Source organism: Canis aureus, chromosome 29 (genome assembly GCF_053574225.1).
Source record: "Canis aureus isolate CA01 chromosome 29, VMU_Caureus_v.1.0, whole genome shotgun sequence".
NCBI classification, from domain to species: Eukaryota; Metazoa; Chordata; class Mammalia; order Carnivora; family Canidae; genus Canis; species Canis aureus.
In genome coordinates this window covers 19,028,203-19,043,652 of record NC_135639.1, presented here as the reverse complement: position 1 = coordinate 19,043,652, position 15,450 = coordinate 19,028,203, and the positions used below count along the sequence as shown (strand labels likewise).

The 15,450-nt window shown below is 36.1% G+C and overlaps 1 protein-coding gene across 3 annotated transcripts in view; it reads left to right on the top strand.

Annotated features, from left to right (window-relative positions):
• SHOC2 (SHOC2 leucine rich repeat scaffold protein) overlaps positions 1-15,450 on the top strand; it is a 96,682-nt gene that overhangs the window by 747 nt on the left and 80,485 nt on the right. The window contains exon 1 of one of the 3 annotated variants that reach the window (XM_077877641.1): positions 79-194. The exons of 1 other annotated variant lie outside the window; for it this stretch is intronic. The gene's annotated coding sequence lies outside the window, so the exon portion shown is untranslated. Of the gene's footprint in view, positions 1-78; positions 195-15,450 lie in introns of those variants that run through there. One more of the 3 variants, XM_077877643.1, reaches the window with a different exon arrangement.

The window sequence follows — 15,450 nt, the reverse complement described above, 5'->3', positions numbered from 1 at the left end:
GCCAGCGAGTGACTGGCCTGCGCCGGAGGGGTGGGGCGGGGCGGTGGGAGCGAGAGTGTGTGGAGGCGCGGGCGGGGCGGGGCGGGGCGAGTGGGGGAGGGGCGGGCGGGGGGCGGCGGTTGGGCAGCGTCGCTTCTGAGGAGGAGGAGGAAGGAGGGCGAGCGAGGAGGATGGCGGAGTTGGGGCTCCCGACGGTAACGCGGGGCCGCTGAGGCGGGAGGGTGTTTGTCGGTCGGCTCTTCCTGCCTTCTTTCCTGCCCGTCGGGCGGTCCGGCCGGCTGTCGGTAGGGGGAGGCCCCGCGCGCCCTGAGGGGCAGGAGCCGGCGGGGCCGGGCGAGGCCCGAGGGGCTGGGGCCCGGGGAGGCGCCGCCGCCGCCGCCGCCGCCGCCGCCGCTCTCCCGGGTGCGGGCGCGGGCGCGGGCGCGGGCGCGGGGAGGGCTGGGCCCTCGGAGCCGGCGCTCGTGCGGGGCCCGCAGCCCGGCGCCGGCGGTGAGCGGGGCGGCGCTGACAGCGGCCGGGGCCGGGCCTGCGGCGGCGGCGGGCGGCGGGGCGGCGCGCGGGCCGGGGGCGCCCGGAGCACGGCCCTGCCCGCTCCGCCCCCGGGGGCACCTGGCCCGGGCTGCGGGGCGCCCCGTGGGCGTCGCGGAGGCGGGCGAGGCTCGGCGGGGGCCTTGGCGCGGCGCTGGCGGTGCGGGGTCGCGCCTTCCCCCGCCCCTTGCCCGGAGCCCGGAGCCCGTCGCTGTCTCCCCTCGTCGCCTCCCGGGGAAGAGAAGAGCGGCGAGGCGGCTTAGGCTGTGCCGCCCGGAGAGCCTGCCCTCCGGCCCCGGCGGACTTGCCTGGTGCCAGCCTCCTTCCGCGGCAGCTCTTCGGAATAGAGGAAAAGTACTCTACCCCCCCCCCCCCCCCGCGCTGGAGCCTCAAGGACCGACGATTTCCCCCCAGCCCCTCAGTATCCATTGTTGTGTACCATCCCCCTCCCCCGCCCCAAGCCTGGGTGGAAGGAGGAGGACTTCAAACCCTTAATTGCCCCCCCTCCCCCGTTTTTAAATCAGCAGAGCTTATGTGTTATTGTGTTAGTATGGATTTACAAACAGGTGGAAGGAATGCCGGTTCGGGGAGTTGGAAAGAAGATGCTTTTGTGTGTGTGTGTGTGTGTGTGTTTTCAGGCTTTCAGCCCTTAACACTTGGTGATTTGATTTTCTCGTCTGTAGCTTTGTACCGTAATGGGGGTGATGAGAATAAAAGAGGAAGCAATGTGTTGCAACCTACCCAAAGAAATGTTTTTTTCGGTCTCTGGGGATGCTGAAGCAAAATTGGGTTGCAGACGTGTACTGTCTAGTGTTTGCTTCCATCCTGGTAACTACCAACAGTCTGTGGCTGTTCCACCTGTGTAATTTTTGTGCCCTTCATGTGGGCTTCTAGTATCTACTGAGAGGGATTACAGTATCCAAAACTTATTTTTTTTTGTTTTTCAGAATCCTGGAGTATACGTGTGTAACCAGGTTTTTTTTTTTTTTTTTTTTTTTTTTTTTTTTAAACGTAGCATTGACACCGGAAGATGATCTTCTATAAAGACTTCAGTTTATTAGTATACTAATTTCTACCCTGGCCCTTCCTTCCATACAGTTGCTCCTATAACTGTTAATGCGTATTTGAAGAAACTGAACTCTCGGATACAGCCTGTAACATCCATAGATTTATAGTTTGAACTTATCAAGTGTTCCTGACTTTCTATGTGACAGTGACAAGAATTTTTAGGGATGATATATATGACCATTTCCTACCTATGGAGCTTAGACTGAATATGATAAGTTTTTAAAATACTTATTTGGACATAAGGTACATAAACTTGAATTATGAATATACATAAAAATAGAACTTAGGCAAGTAAAAGCTTTAAGATTTATGACTTTCAAATGGCTTAAATCTAATGTAAAGCTAACATAAAACTGTATTCTTAAAGTGCCAGTTTTGAGGGGTGGACTTGGCCTATTTCTAAGATTACTACTATTTCTTAGGGTGTTTAGTTTTTGAAGAAACAACTACATTTACTCTCAGGTTGGCATCTGTTTACCGATATCTCATTGTTAATACAGTTTCAAGTTTTTCTCTTGCTAAAAGTTGTTATGGATAAAAGAGCGATATTAAGAGATAAATAGCTTGCAGTTAGATTCTTAGAAAGTTTTTAAACTACCATATTCAGGTTGATCAGAGCTGTGTTTCAGTAATTGTAACCAGACTTGTACAACAAGTTGGGAATTACAAACCAGTCAGAAATTTGGAACAAAAGGAATACCCAAATTATAAATTCTTGTGTTATATTGCTGGGATTGTGCTTTTCTAAATATTATTATTTCTTCAGTGACTTGGGACAGGGCTTGTCCCCATGTTCAGAGAGACATAAACTGGAATTCTACATGGAATATTTCCAGGGATGCCTTCTGCATAGCTGCTGGTGTGTGTGTTTAAGTAAAATCTCTATGCTCAGTGTGGGGCTTGAACTCACTACCCAAGATCAAGAGTGGCATGCTCTAACTGGGCCAGCCTGGCACCCCTCTGTTAGTATATTTTTGACTTGCCTTACCCATGTGGGGGAAAGGTAAATAAAATTGAATTTCTTTGTTATCCACACAGTCTCCTATTTGTTTTGAAAATACTGTGGTTTATCAATCTCTGTTGTGTAATTTAATATTTCTGTAAGACTTGTGTTCTTTAAACATTTTTTTAGGTTTTTTTTTTTTTTTTGGAAGATATCCAAACATAAAAATAAACTTGTGTTTTTGACTGAAAGTATACCTCAGTGTGTGCAGAAATAAGGATGAATTTTTTTTGGAGGTTGGAAGAATATATCTTTATAATTCAGTTTACTGTATTATTTATGTATCATTCACGTATGAAAAAAGCAAATAAGGCTTTAAGATTTGTAACTTAAAAAAGCATAAAATAAAAAAAACCAAAACAAGACCAGTCCCCCACTCTCCCCGCCCCAAACCCGCTAAAACCAAACAGGTTGATCCACAAATCCTTCAGTGAGTTCTGAGGTTTATATTTTGACCTTGGTGGAAAGTGTTCTTGAATTAGTTTATAAAATATCAGTTCAGATAGGAGGGGAGATTTAGATAAAGAATAAACACTTTGACATTTCCTAATAAGACTGGTAGGGAAGTTGTAAATATTTTGTTGTACATAATTTAGATAGAAATGAGCTGTAATTTAGAAGCAGTGATACATTAAGTACTTTCACGTGGTACTTGAGAAATGAGTACTGCAAATATTGGTTGCATTTTTGCTTATTGTTAGAGTTATACTTCATACATTATATATTATGCATTGGCATATTATAATTTAAGTCTAAATCTTTCATAGGCTAAATTATAAAAAAAAAAGTTGCTATCCCTGTGTTCTGAATTTTGTTTTGTCTACTTAGTTATACCACAATAAAGTTATGCCATATAAATCTTTCCCAAAATGTTTTCTCTGATAATACACTAGTTAAAATTTTGTTTTTTTCTCAACTTTGTTTACGCTGACTTTTAAATCTGAAAAATGTCTAAGTCACAAGGTGACCTATGGAATGCTTGAACTTTATATAGTGTTCTGAACTGTAATTGCAGTCAGTGAAGGTTGAAAGGAACAAGGATAAGTAGGAAAAACAGATTTATGTTCTAAAATATGTAATTGCATTATTTTTGAGGTAAACTCATGCTCATTCTTTGTTGGGTACTTTCCCCTGGTTCCCATCTTAGCGCAGCATCTTTAATTCTGCAAATCAAAGTTGTGACACGTGAAAAGAATATCCTAATTACAAAGGGCTCTTTAGCGTTTGAGATGTTGGTAACATATGTGCTTTCAGAGAAAGTATGAAGTTCCCATTATCAAGAATTAAAAGAACTAATTAGATTTCACACTATATATTTCATTCCAAATTCTTTAAAGATCAGAACTGATTGCAAAAAGTAATGCATGCTGTAAAAGGTAAGGATTCTTTTATCGGAAAGAATGAACATACTGCTTGAAGCTAAAACATTAAAGGAGACCTTAAAAGTGGATATAATTGGTCCCTATGTGAAATGAACCTGAAACACTAAGAAGTATTTTGAGTTGCCTATCTTCTAATGTTTATAGCACTGTGAGCATTCACAATTTAAGCACTTTATTTGCCCTCAAATGCTATTTGTAAATCCTACAATTTTAAGTAATTTTACAGTTGATAAAGATAAATCTTTTTTCTTTTGGTTTTTCTAAAGTCTCAGAGGTAAAGTAGAAATTATTTGTTCTGACAGTGATAAAATTAACTCCAAATTCTAGATATTATCAGTTAATTTTGTGCTTTCTCAGTTTCCAGTTTTGTGTTGTACAACACTCCTTCTTGCTTTTGAGACTGTCACAGTTATCAATAGTCCTTAAATTAACTTTAAAATTCTGTTCTGTAAATATATCTTACTATAATTTTATATTCACAATATCATCTACCTTCTAGTAAGTGTCATGTATGCCCCAGAGTTTGATGCATGGATAAGTATTTCCTGCTTTCAGAAGTTCACAGTATGTTGCATGAACTGTACAATAGTAAATTGTCTCATAATGTGACAGGTATTTTGATAGCAGTGTGTGCTGGAGAACTCTGATGAGTTAAGGCAGATTGCATGTACGATCAGCAATGCTTGCTGGAGGGTAGGTCTTGAACTAACTCTTGAGGGATAATAGTGGATAGAAAAAGCATAGAAGTTAGAGATGTTAAGATCCATTTGGAAAATTGCAGGTGAATAGCAATTAGGATTCTTTATATGACTTAGTATTTCAGTAGGCATTCATGAAAGCATATATTTTTAGAGATTGTTATTTCTTGTATGCCTAAATTTAATTTGGGCCTTGAACTGTGGATCTGTATGAATGTTGGGGATCTGCTTCAAATTACTATTTAAACCTCTTAACTAAGCATGTTTTTCATTAGTATTTTAATTAAATATGAGAAGAGCATACCAGCCTGATATGGAATAACCCCCAGGTTTAGACCTTGGATAATTGTTTCAGAATCATATTTAAATATTTTTTCTCAACATTTATGCATCATGTTAAGAGTAACATTTATGAACCTTTTTAAAATTCATGGTAAGTTTTTTATTGTACAGACATTTAAAATTCACTCTTTTGGGGGCTGGCTCATTTGGAAGAGTATGCCACTCTTGATCTTGGGGTTTTGAGTTTGAGCCCTTCCTTGGGTGTTGAGGTTACTAAAAATTAAAAATTCACTCTTCTGAGAGCATTAAAAGCCAATCTCTTTCCATACTTATTTCAAAGTGCCACTCTTTCCTTTGTGTAAGGCTGTATAATCAGCTATATTTTGGTAGAAGTATATGGCTTATATGATTTAAAAGCTCTCTGAAAAAAAAAAAGGTTCTCTGAACTTGAATATTTTTCTTTCTTTCTTTTTTTTTTTAAAGATTTTATTTATTTATTCATGAGACACACACACACAGAGGCAGAGACATAGGCAGAGGGAGAAGCAGGCTCCACGCGGGGAGCCCGATGTGGGACTCGATCCCGGATCCCCAGGATCAGGCCCCGGGCTGAAGGTGGCGCTAAACCGCTGAGCCACGCGGGCTGCCTGAATATTTTTCATATAGTATGATTTAGAACTCCTTTGAGGCCTTTTTTTTTTTTTTTTTGCCATTTCAAACTGTTCCCTCCAAAGTACCAGAATTTCTCATTCTAAGACATTCTCATACTGCTTTTTGTTGTTGCTTTTGATCTTTCCAGTTATTTTTGTTATAGAAACTTAAGAAATTGCTTTTTAAAATTTTCAGTTTAGCAGTTAAATTATACATTTTTATTTTTATTTATTTATTTATTTATTTATTTTTTAAATTATACATTTTTAAAAAAGATTTATTTATATTTATTTTTAGAAAGTGAGCACAGGAGCCAGCAGGGGGAAGGGCAGAGGGGGAGAGTCTTTTGAGTAGACTCTCTCTGAGTGAAGAGCCTGATGTAGGCTTGATACCACAACCCATGAATTCATGACCTGAGCTGAAACCAAGAATCAGGTGCTTAACCAAGTGAGCCATCGAGGCGCCCCTACATTACAAATTTTATATCACTTCATTTATCTCAAGGTTATTTATTAGGAAACTAAGACTTTCTGATATCATCTCCTTGGACACAACCCCCTGCATTCTCACTTGACTAACCTAATCACCCTTCTGGCCTCAGTATCACATCCCTTGGGAGGCCTTCTTTGATCCTTAGTTAAATTTTCCTATTCTAAGGTCCTTTGGCACCTGTGGTTACCCTTTTTTTTTTTTTTTTTTTTAAACATTTTTTGGTAATAATGTATTTCTGCCTTTTTTTTTTGCTAGACTGTAAATTTCATGATAGCATCAAGTATGTCTGTCTTCTTTACTACCTTTTCTCCAATATATAATGTCTAGACTTTGTACGCTCCTAATAAAAAATTACTGAAATTAGCAATCTCAAACCCCAAAACAAACAGACCTTTAACTAAAAAGGACAAAGAGATGTTCTAGTGCTTTTGGTCTTAAACATATTTTCCGCTTTTAGACTCCCTCAGGCCTTAATTGAAGGCTTTTTTTTTTTTTTTAAGTCATAATGTACAATTTACAAAAGTTTAGTAACCTAATGATAAAAAGGACTGGGATTTTTCCTAGACATCATAAGAGAGTTAAAAATGAGAGCACAGGAAAAACAGTTAAAAATCAGATACAAGATATTTTCTTTAAATGGCAGCTAAAGGCAACTTAATGTGATCAACATAGACTCTTTCAAGACACAATTTGTTTTATGTATAGAACAGTATAAGAGTAATGCTGATAGAAGATCATGAAGAAAAATTAAGTACCGTTAGTGAATTTTGTTAAAGGTTACACAGGACTATGTGTTGTATTTGGAAAAAGTTTTTATCTAAAATGATGCAATTAAAAAATCACAATGTCAAGCTTTTGGTATTGGAAAGATTTGCTTAAATGAGGTGAAACACAGTAGGCACCATAAATACTGAGTAAAATTAAATTGAAGCAAATAATTATCTGAAATTACTGACTCACTGCAGTATAAGTATTTTACAATTTGTTGAAGTAGATTTTATACCTACCATGTTTCTTTGCTTACTTAGCTATGAAATACGTAAAATTGAGTAACATGTTTTTCTTCACTAGTTTTGAATAAAAACATACCTGTTGCAATGATATAACAAAATGACATAAGTATTTCTGCAACTTTCATTCTGTTAAAGAGAGTAAGCTTTATTAATTTATTTGGTATTGGCAATCTGGACTGGAAAAATTAGGTTGAGGGTTGGTAATCACTTATTTGCTGGAAGCATGTGAAGTATAATAGATTGAGTGACCTGAAAGAGATTATATTTAATTCTAATTTTGTTTATCTTCTGAGGTAAAGAACTAAAAATTTCACCTTTTTAGTTTTTGTTCAGATAAACTGCACTTTATCTTAATATTGTGATCCTGTTGAATCCTATGATTCTGTAAGTACCAGTAGAAAAGCTAATTATTTCTTGTTGCTAAAACAAATACTGGTTTATCTACCATGTGTTAATTACCATTTTAAACTCTTAGAAATAGGATACTTATATACTAGGCAGCTTAAAATAGTAAGGTTTTATGATTTAATCTTGAAGACATTTATTTCTGTACTTTGGAAGTAGTGATTTGAAATTCTTAATACTAGAAATATGGCCTAGTTTCAGAACACCCACTAAGCAACTGTGGGAACTCAGCATGCTAAATGGCTTGTAGTGCTGCAGTATTTTTTAATTTTCCCCACCCCCTCTTATATAATAGCTTATAGTAGTACACACAGAACATGAGTATTTGGGACAAGAACAAAGTGTATTGAAGTCTCCAAAACATGTGAGACTGTCAGGCTTTGTGTTGAGTACCAAGAAGCTAAAAAGATGATCAAATATAATGATAGTGAATGACACAGATCAGGTGGTAATGTTTTTAGGTTGCAAATAAAGCAGTAATTGTTTTGGGGCTTGAGAAAAATGACTTAAAAAAATGGAATCACTGTTTTTGAAACAAAATTTTAAAAAATTCAACTAAAATTTTCATTTAAGAAGTTTGATAGCTCTGATTTAAACATTTCCATGATGTTTGTGTAGAGGACTTAAAAATTTTAGTAGGAATAATCCTAAACATTTCCCCCAGAATGTTGTGCAATGAAAACACTGCAGTATTTTGTCAGTCTATGAGAACCAGATACTGAAACTGATTAGCTACTACTAACTGTGAAGAATGAAATCTACTAGTTCTTACTCATTGTTCAGGAAAGTATGGTTGTAAAGGCATTTGAAAAAACATACTTTTGCCATCTTATTTTATTAAAGTGACTGAATTGATCTGCATGATTTTAATATCATGCAGATGGATAGTAGAGTTAAATGCTTCACTTTAAAGATTTTTATGATACAGAAAAGAAAGACTTCATAAATTTGCTTTAAAAGTCAGCTCTGTAATTCTTGTAGAGTTAGCTCTTTGGGTAGTGCCTTAATGCATAACTAGTTGTATACAAAAATATAAAGAATTTGACTTTTTCTCTACTGGAACTCAGTTATACAGTGTGTGTATGCATTTAATGATAATTTATAAAATAGTAATGATCTTTGGCAGCATCTTGAAGATTTTTGATCAGTGAAAGTTGAAATTAATAAAACCGAAGTTTTGCTATATTTTATTATATTCAGGTTTTTTGAAAATTTAAAACCCACAAATTGTAGATTCATGTGCTAAAAATAATTTAATTAGCTCATCTCTTTCCTGACTATATCATTATCCAGTTTTTATAACTAACAATATGGTAATACTTGCATTGCTTCTTAGAGCAATTAAATTTAGATATTGCCAAATAATGTTTCTGGCATGATTTAAATATCACTGGCTACCTGCAAATTACTAAATGATTTACATCTTTGTGGTACTAAGAATTTTTTATGTCAAAATTTCTGTAAACTGTGAGAATCATTTTGGGATTTTAGTGACAAGATACTTCCCGGTTGGGAACTGGTTTGGTTTAACGTGGTAACCTACAAAAATAATTTCCTTTTATGTGTATTCAAAAATGTAAGCAAGGCCTGCCTTTCAATATTTTGAGTAGCTTCTGATGGGAGAAATTCCTTATTAACCTTATTAATCTTTTTGGCTGCTCCGTATCTTTCTTTTGATCTTGTTTGGGGAATGTTTTTGCTTTAGGATATTTTAAAAAATCTAATACAGAGATAATCAGATTATATTTTTAAAGCTCAAAATGCATTTTGTAAATCCTCTTTTAACTGCTAGGATAAGCAGATAATTAGTTAAACATATGATCTTCATCTAAATAGTCTCAAATATGGACTATATAAACATAAGAAAGACTATTTGCCCTATAATATATATATATATATATTTTTTTTTTTTTTTAAAGTAGGCACCACACCCAACATGGGGCTTGAATTCATGACCCCGAGATCAGTCAAATGCTCTACCAAATAAGCCAACCAGGTGCCCTATGTGCTCTATGATAACAGCATCTTGTCAGACACTGATTTTTAAATGTAAGATACCTACCTGAAGACCACATATCCTCTAAATCTTGTTATGTATAATATATTTATTTTTGTTTACATTTTTTGACAGTTTCTGATAAATTATACAGTGAGTAACAGGATTTATAATCAAATAAAACCTAGTGAAGGAATGTGTGGGTTTATACATATATAAATGAAGCATTTAGAGAAAGTTAATGTTTACTTTAAAAATGCTGAAAATCATTTTTTAAGTTGAAATTACGTTATTGAATACTGTCATTTTAGTGCATATAAATTAAGATAGCAATTTTCTCATTTTGCTTTACACCAATAATCAGGTAATCAACTTTTTTCTTTATTGCTGATGTGCACATAGTAAATGAAAAGTAACATATTTTGCGAATACTTAGGTCGAGTGTGACCTGTTTGGAGATCCTTGGAAAAAAAGGTGGTTACAACAAACATTTATAGGTCAGTCTTTTTAGGAGAGTTATTTGGGTGGCATAACAGCTTTTAAGAGAATGTTTGGCCAAGATATTTGATGTTTACTATTTTATCTTAAGTCCATTGAGACATTTACATCCATCCTACCCCACCCCTGCCTTTATTTTGAGGCTTTGCTAGAGAATCTTGCAACTTTTATATATGGTGAATTGTAGTGTTGTCCAGGAGAGCTGTAATTCTAATTATGGCTTATATTGTGGGTTGGGTAAACAGATATTTTCAGTTCTTTGCTCAAAATTTTGCCCAGAATCAAAATTTCATAATCTTAGGCTTTTCCATAAGAAGAAATGTAGATTTCTCTAAAAACTCTCATGTATTTGCTACTATGTAAAATAAATTAGTCCTCTCTATGCCAGTCCAAACAATTTCATCTTACCTCTTCACCAAAGGGGGGGAAAAGTTGAATGAATGAATTTGCAGGTGTTATAAGTTTTATACTTTTGACATAATTCTTTTTAGCATGGACAAGTATAGAGCATTTTATTTTTTCAGTTATTTCTTTAGCCTCCATGAGTTCATTCATGCTACTTAAGAATGTTTTTTTTCCATTTCTGTATGAATAATAACATTCCTTTGAGCATGTTAATTTTGGGTGCTTTTTTTTTGATCTTTGGTCTCCCAGTTTTCAAGATTCCTTTTTTAACTCTTGAACTACAAAAAATGTATGACTTGATGTGACTTGGAGGGGAGAATAGTTTTTGTCCTTTAAACCACTTAAAAAAAAAAAAGAGCATTTCTGATCATTGTAAACAAAAGAAAATGCAATTGAAATCTTGTCATTTTAGGAATTTATATCAAAATCTGAATGACTTAGAGTTAATTTTAAGTAGAATATAGGGAAACCCATGCATGGGACAAGGTTTTTGTCTATTATTTGACTATCTTCATGCAATAAGTGTTTACTGAGCACTTATTGTGTACTTAATAAAAAGTTCATAATATCTTTGAAGTTGTAGAGTGCTTTGTAGTGTAAAAATTGCTGCTTTGTGTAAGGTGCCTGCTGTCTAGTAGGGTAGATAAAGCCAAGGTAAACATTTATAAATATTTCAGTAAGTATAACTGCTGTATATACTAGGTATTGTTTCTAAGTACGAGGATGTGACTGTGAAAAAGGCAAAAGTGTCCCTATTTTCTTGTTACTTTAAATGAGGGAGAGTCCAGACTTTTAATACAGTGTGATAAAGGTTCTGATTGGGAAGTTTTAAAGGGAGCTTGGAGGAGGATGTATCCAGAAAGGCTTTTGAATGATTGCAAACGTTTTCCCAGATGTCTTAAGCTGAGGTATGAAGAATACATGAGAGTTAGCTCAGTGAAGAACTATAAACCTGTATTTTTGACAAGAGGAAATAGCTTTTGTAAAGTCCTGACAGCAGGAGGTAGCAGGACGATATGGGATCTGAAAGAAGTTCATGTGACCTGAACACAAGATGGGAAATACTGGAGTTGTGGAAGAAGTAAATGGGGGCCAGATCTTGTTAAGAACATAGGATTTTATCCAGGGCTAGGTTTGTGGGGACCAGCCACTCTCCCCCAAATGTTTTAAATTGGACAGTAACCTGATTAGATTTGAGTATTTGAAAGATCACTGTATAGTGTAGTGATTAGGTTAGGAATAGGATGGTGGGGTAGCTGTGGTGAGACCAGTTACAAAAACTCTTAGAGGAGAGAATTTAGCCTACCCTGGAGCAGGATAGTAACAGTGAGAATAAAGAGAAGTTGAAGAGTCAGGAGAAATTTTAGAAGGATGGTTAGATAGGAGTTGGTGATTGTTAGGACATGATAATTGGAGAGAGAAGAGTCAGGGTGACTGTAGGATTCTTGACCTCCTCCCATTCTTCTTAGTTGATTTCTCCTAAGAGCTTCTCTCTTTAAGAAGCCTCTTCTTATTTCTCCAACCTCCAAGACTGGCTTCGTTTTTGTGCTTCAGAACCTCTTACCACACTATATTTTTTGCCTTTTCCACTTGCTTTGTAAGCTTACAGGCATGTACCGTGCCTTATTATTACATATTTAGAACCTTGCACATCGCATAACACTATGTATTAAATAAAATATTGAATGAAAATACAGTTTTTGGACATGGAGCCCAACATGGGGATTGAATTCAGGACCTTGAGATTAAGACCTGAACTGAGATCAAGAGTCAGACACTTAACCGACTGAGCCATCCAGGCACCCTGAAAATAATAGTTTTTATATGTACAGTTGGAGAAAACATGTTTTTCCGGAGTATCAGTATCCAAAAACTTATTTATAACTTCACTGTCGATTAGATCATTCCATGCACTTTTGAATCTCTTTTTTGTAAAAACAATGTTATAATTCAGATCTGAAGTACTGGATATATTATTCTTCATGGACTGTCATGAACTAATATATATGGACTTTGATTATTATGTTGACCTCCTCTGGTATTATTGCATTCTGGTTTTCTTTATAAATAAATTTTAATTAGCTTTGTCTTTTGTCAGTTTAAAAGTCAACATAACCAAACTATTACTGTTAGAATTTTTTGTTTCAAAATGAAAATAACTTTTTTCTCCCTCCCTGATTGTAAAAGGAATCAATGCTTATTTAATACATCTAAAAGAATAATACAGAGATAAAAATAAAACATATCCTAATACCCAAGGATAAATACCCAAATATCATTTGATGGATATTGTAGACTTTTAAGATTTTATATATATTTATGAATGCTATGATGAAGTTAAAAGCTATCACAGAGAGGAAATATACATGACATAAATATGTAAGGAAAGATATTAATACCCTTCATACGAAGAATCCTGATACCTAGCATATAACCAAGTAACTCCATAGAAATGGTCTCCTAAACTTCAGTTTCTACAGGAGACCAGGCAGGTAACATAAATGAGTGAACACACAGGGTTAGCTGGAAAGCACTCGGCACAATTTCTATTCACTACCAGTTGATTTTTCTATTAAGAATGTTGACCCAGAATGTTCTCATTTTAAATATTTAAGAAGAGAAATAGAGATCTACATTGTAGTAAAATTCCCAATTATTAAGTATTGGCAAATGAAAAAAAAAAAAACTGTTAAGTGTGGCCATGATCTATGTTTTGTTAATACCACAAATAGTGGAAGAATGGAAAGATTTGTTTACCCTACTAATCAAGGAAATGTAGCTTAAAATATATCATTTTTTATGTATCAGATTGATGGAAATGAAAAAGATTAATATTTGGCAAGATTGGGAGAGTATAAATTGATGAAGTGTCTTTGAAAGAGATCAGTTGGAACTGCCTATATGTATTTTATTTTATTTTATTTTATTTTTTTTCCTATATGTATTTAAATGCATATTAGTTTTGACCAAACACTTCTGCTTTCAGGAATCTGCCTTACAGAAATACTAGTTACTACATGTGAAGATTTATGCTCAATAAGCACTATTGGCCAAAAAAAAATTATATATATATATATATTTAATTAAAGTAAATGAAGGAGTGCCTGGGTGGCTCAGTCATTTAAGTGTCCAACTCTTGATTTCCACTCAAAATCTGCTTGGGGTTCTCTCTCCCCCATCAGCCTTCAGGTGCATGCCTGTGTGTGTGTGTGTGTGTGCGTGCCCTCGTGCGCTCTCTCAAAGTCATAAAAAAAAGGCAGATAGAAACCCAAATGCAAGTTGATATGAGAATGATTAATTAAATTATGGTATAGTTATAGCACCAGTCATAGGAATGAAAAGAAATGAAGTATATCTGTATTCTTGTATGGAAACAGTCCATAATTTACTATTTACCATTTAATGCAAACTGGACAATTTTATACATAAACTTGTATTATATGTGTATGCTGTCATTTTAAGTCTGTATGATATTCCATCGTGTGACGCTGTAATTTATTGAGACTATTGATGTACCTGTGTGTTATTTCCAATATTTTGCTATAAATATGCACATTGTTGTGAACACTTTTTTGCAAATGTCTTTGTAGTGGTGTCTCCAAAGATAATTTCTTTTGTATTTATATTGTAACATTAAATGTCTGAACTGTTGTAGATGCTTTGGGGAAATAAACTTGTCTCTGAGAGTGTAATTTATGACCTCTAATCTGAGTAAATATACCTTAGGAATGGTAATTGGAGAACTAACCAGAAAGGTAGCACCATGTTCAGTGAACTTAAATTCTTTAAAGTTTTTATTTTTTTATTTTTTATTTTTTATTTTTTTGCTATATCTTTAAAGTTTTTAAATTTAAGTAGTAATTTTTATTTAGTCATTACATATTTATGGTACAAGATCTAAAAGATACAGAATTGAGGGTGCATGGGTGGCTTGGTCAGTTGGGTATCTGCCTTGGGTACAGGTCATGATCTCAGGATGGAGCCCCCTCATCAGGCTCCCTGCTCAGTGAGGAGCCTGTTTCTCCTCCCTCCCCCACTCTTCTTCCCCTTCCCTCTCTTCTCATGTTCTGTCTCTCCTTTCTCTCTCTCAAGTAAATACATAAACACAATCTTAAAAAAAAAAAAAAAGATAAAAAGATACAGAAGTATAAAGCAAATCTTTCTTTCATTCTGCAACCTCTTGTGCTTAGTTTCCTTTCCTGGGAAACCACTGCCAGTTTTGTGTATACCTCCACAGATATTTTATACATATTTTTATACATATATAGGTGTAGATTGTTTTTCTTTCATAAATGGTAGCTTGTGATGCTGTTCTATAGCTGGGTTTTTTCTCTCAACTATAATAAATCTAATACTTGCATAGTACTTTGTAGGTCCTGTTTTGATAAGTTTTTTTGGTATTCATTAATCTTCATCACAGCCTTGAGACGCAGGTAATATTATTCCTTTCATACAGAGAAGGAAACTGAGGTTTGAACATGTTAGTTAAGTTGGGAAACTGGAGGTTGTGGAACTCCCAAGAATGGTTGCAGAGCCCTTACCAGTAGTAGTATGCTTTGCTGTCTCACTTATTTCATACCGGTACATAGTTGTTGCAGCATTCTTTTTAGTAACTATGTAGGTATTTCAGTGAATAAACTTAATTTATCTAACCATAACCATAACCCTTGTTGATGGACCTTTAGGTTGTTCAGTATATTGCTGTTACAAATAGTGCTATAGTGAATATCTTTGTGTGGATATAAATGCCTGTGTTATTTTGAACAAAAAGAGTCTGCCATGTTTCATTTTCATCTTTTCAAATTGGGGCAGGGGAGGGTGGATCTGTTTTTTCTTTTTCTTTTTCTTTTTTTTTTTTTTAAGATTTTATTTATTTATTCATGAGAGAGAGAGAGAGAGAGAGAGAGAGAGAGAGAAGCAGGCTCCATGCAGGAAGCCCGACGTGGGACTCGATCCCCCGTCTCCAGGATCACACCCTGGGCTGAAGGCCCATCAAACCGCTGAGCCACCCGGGCTGCCCTGGATTTGT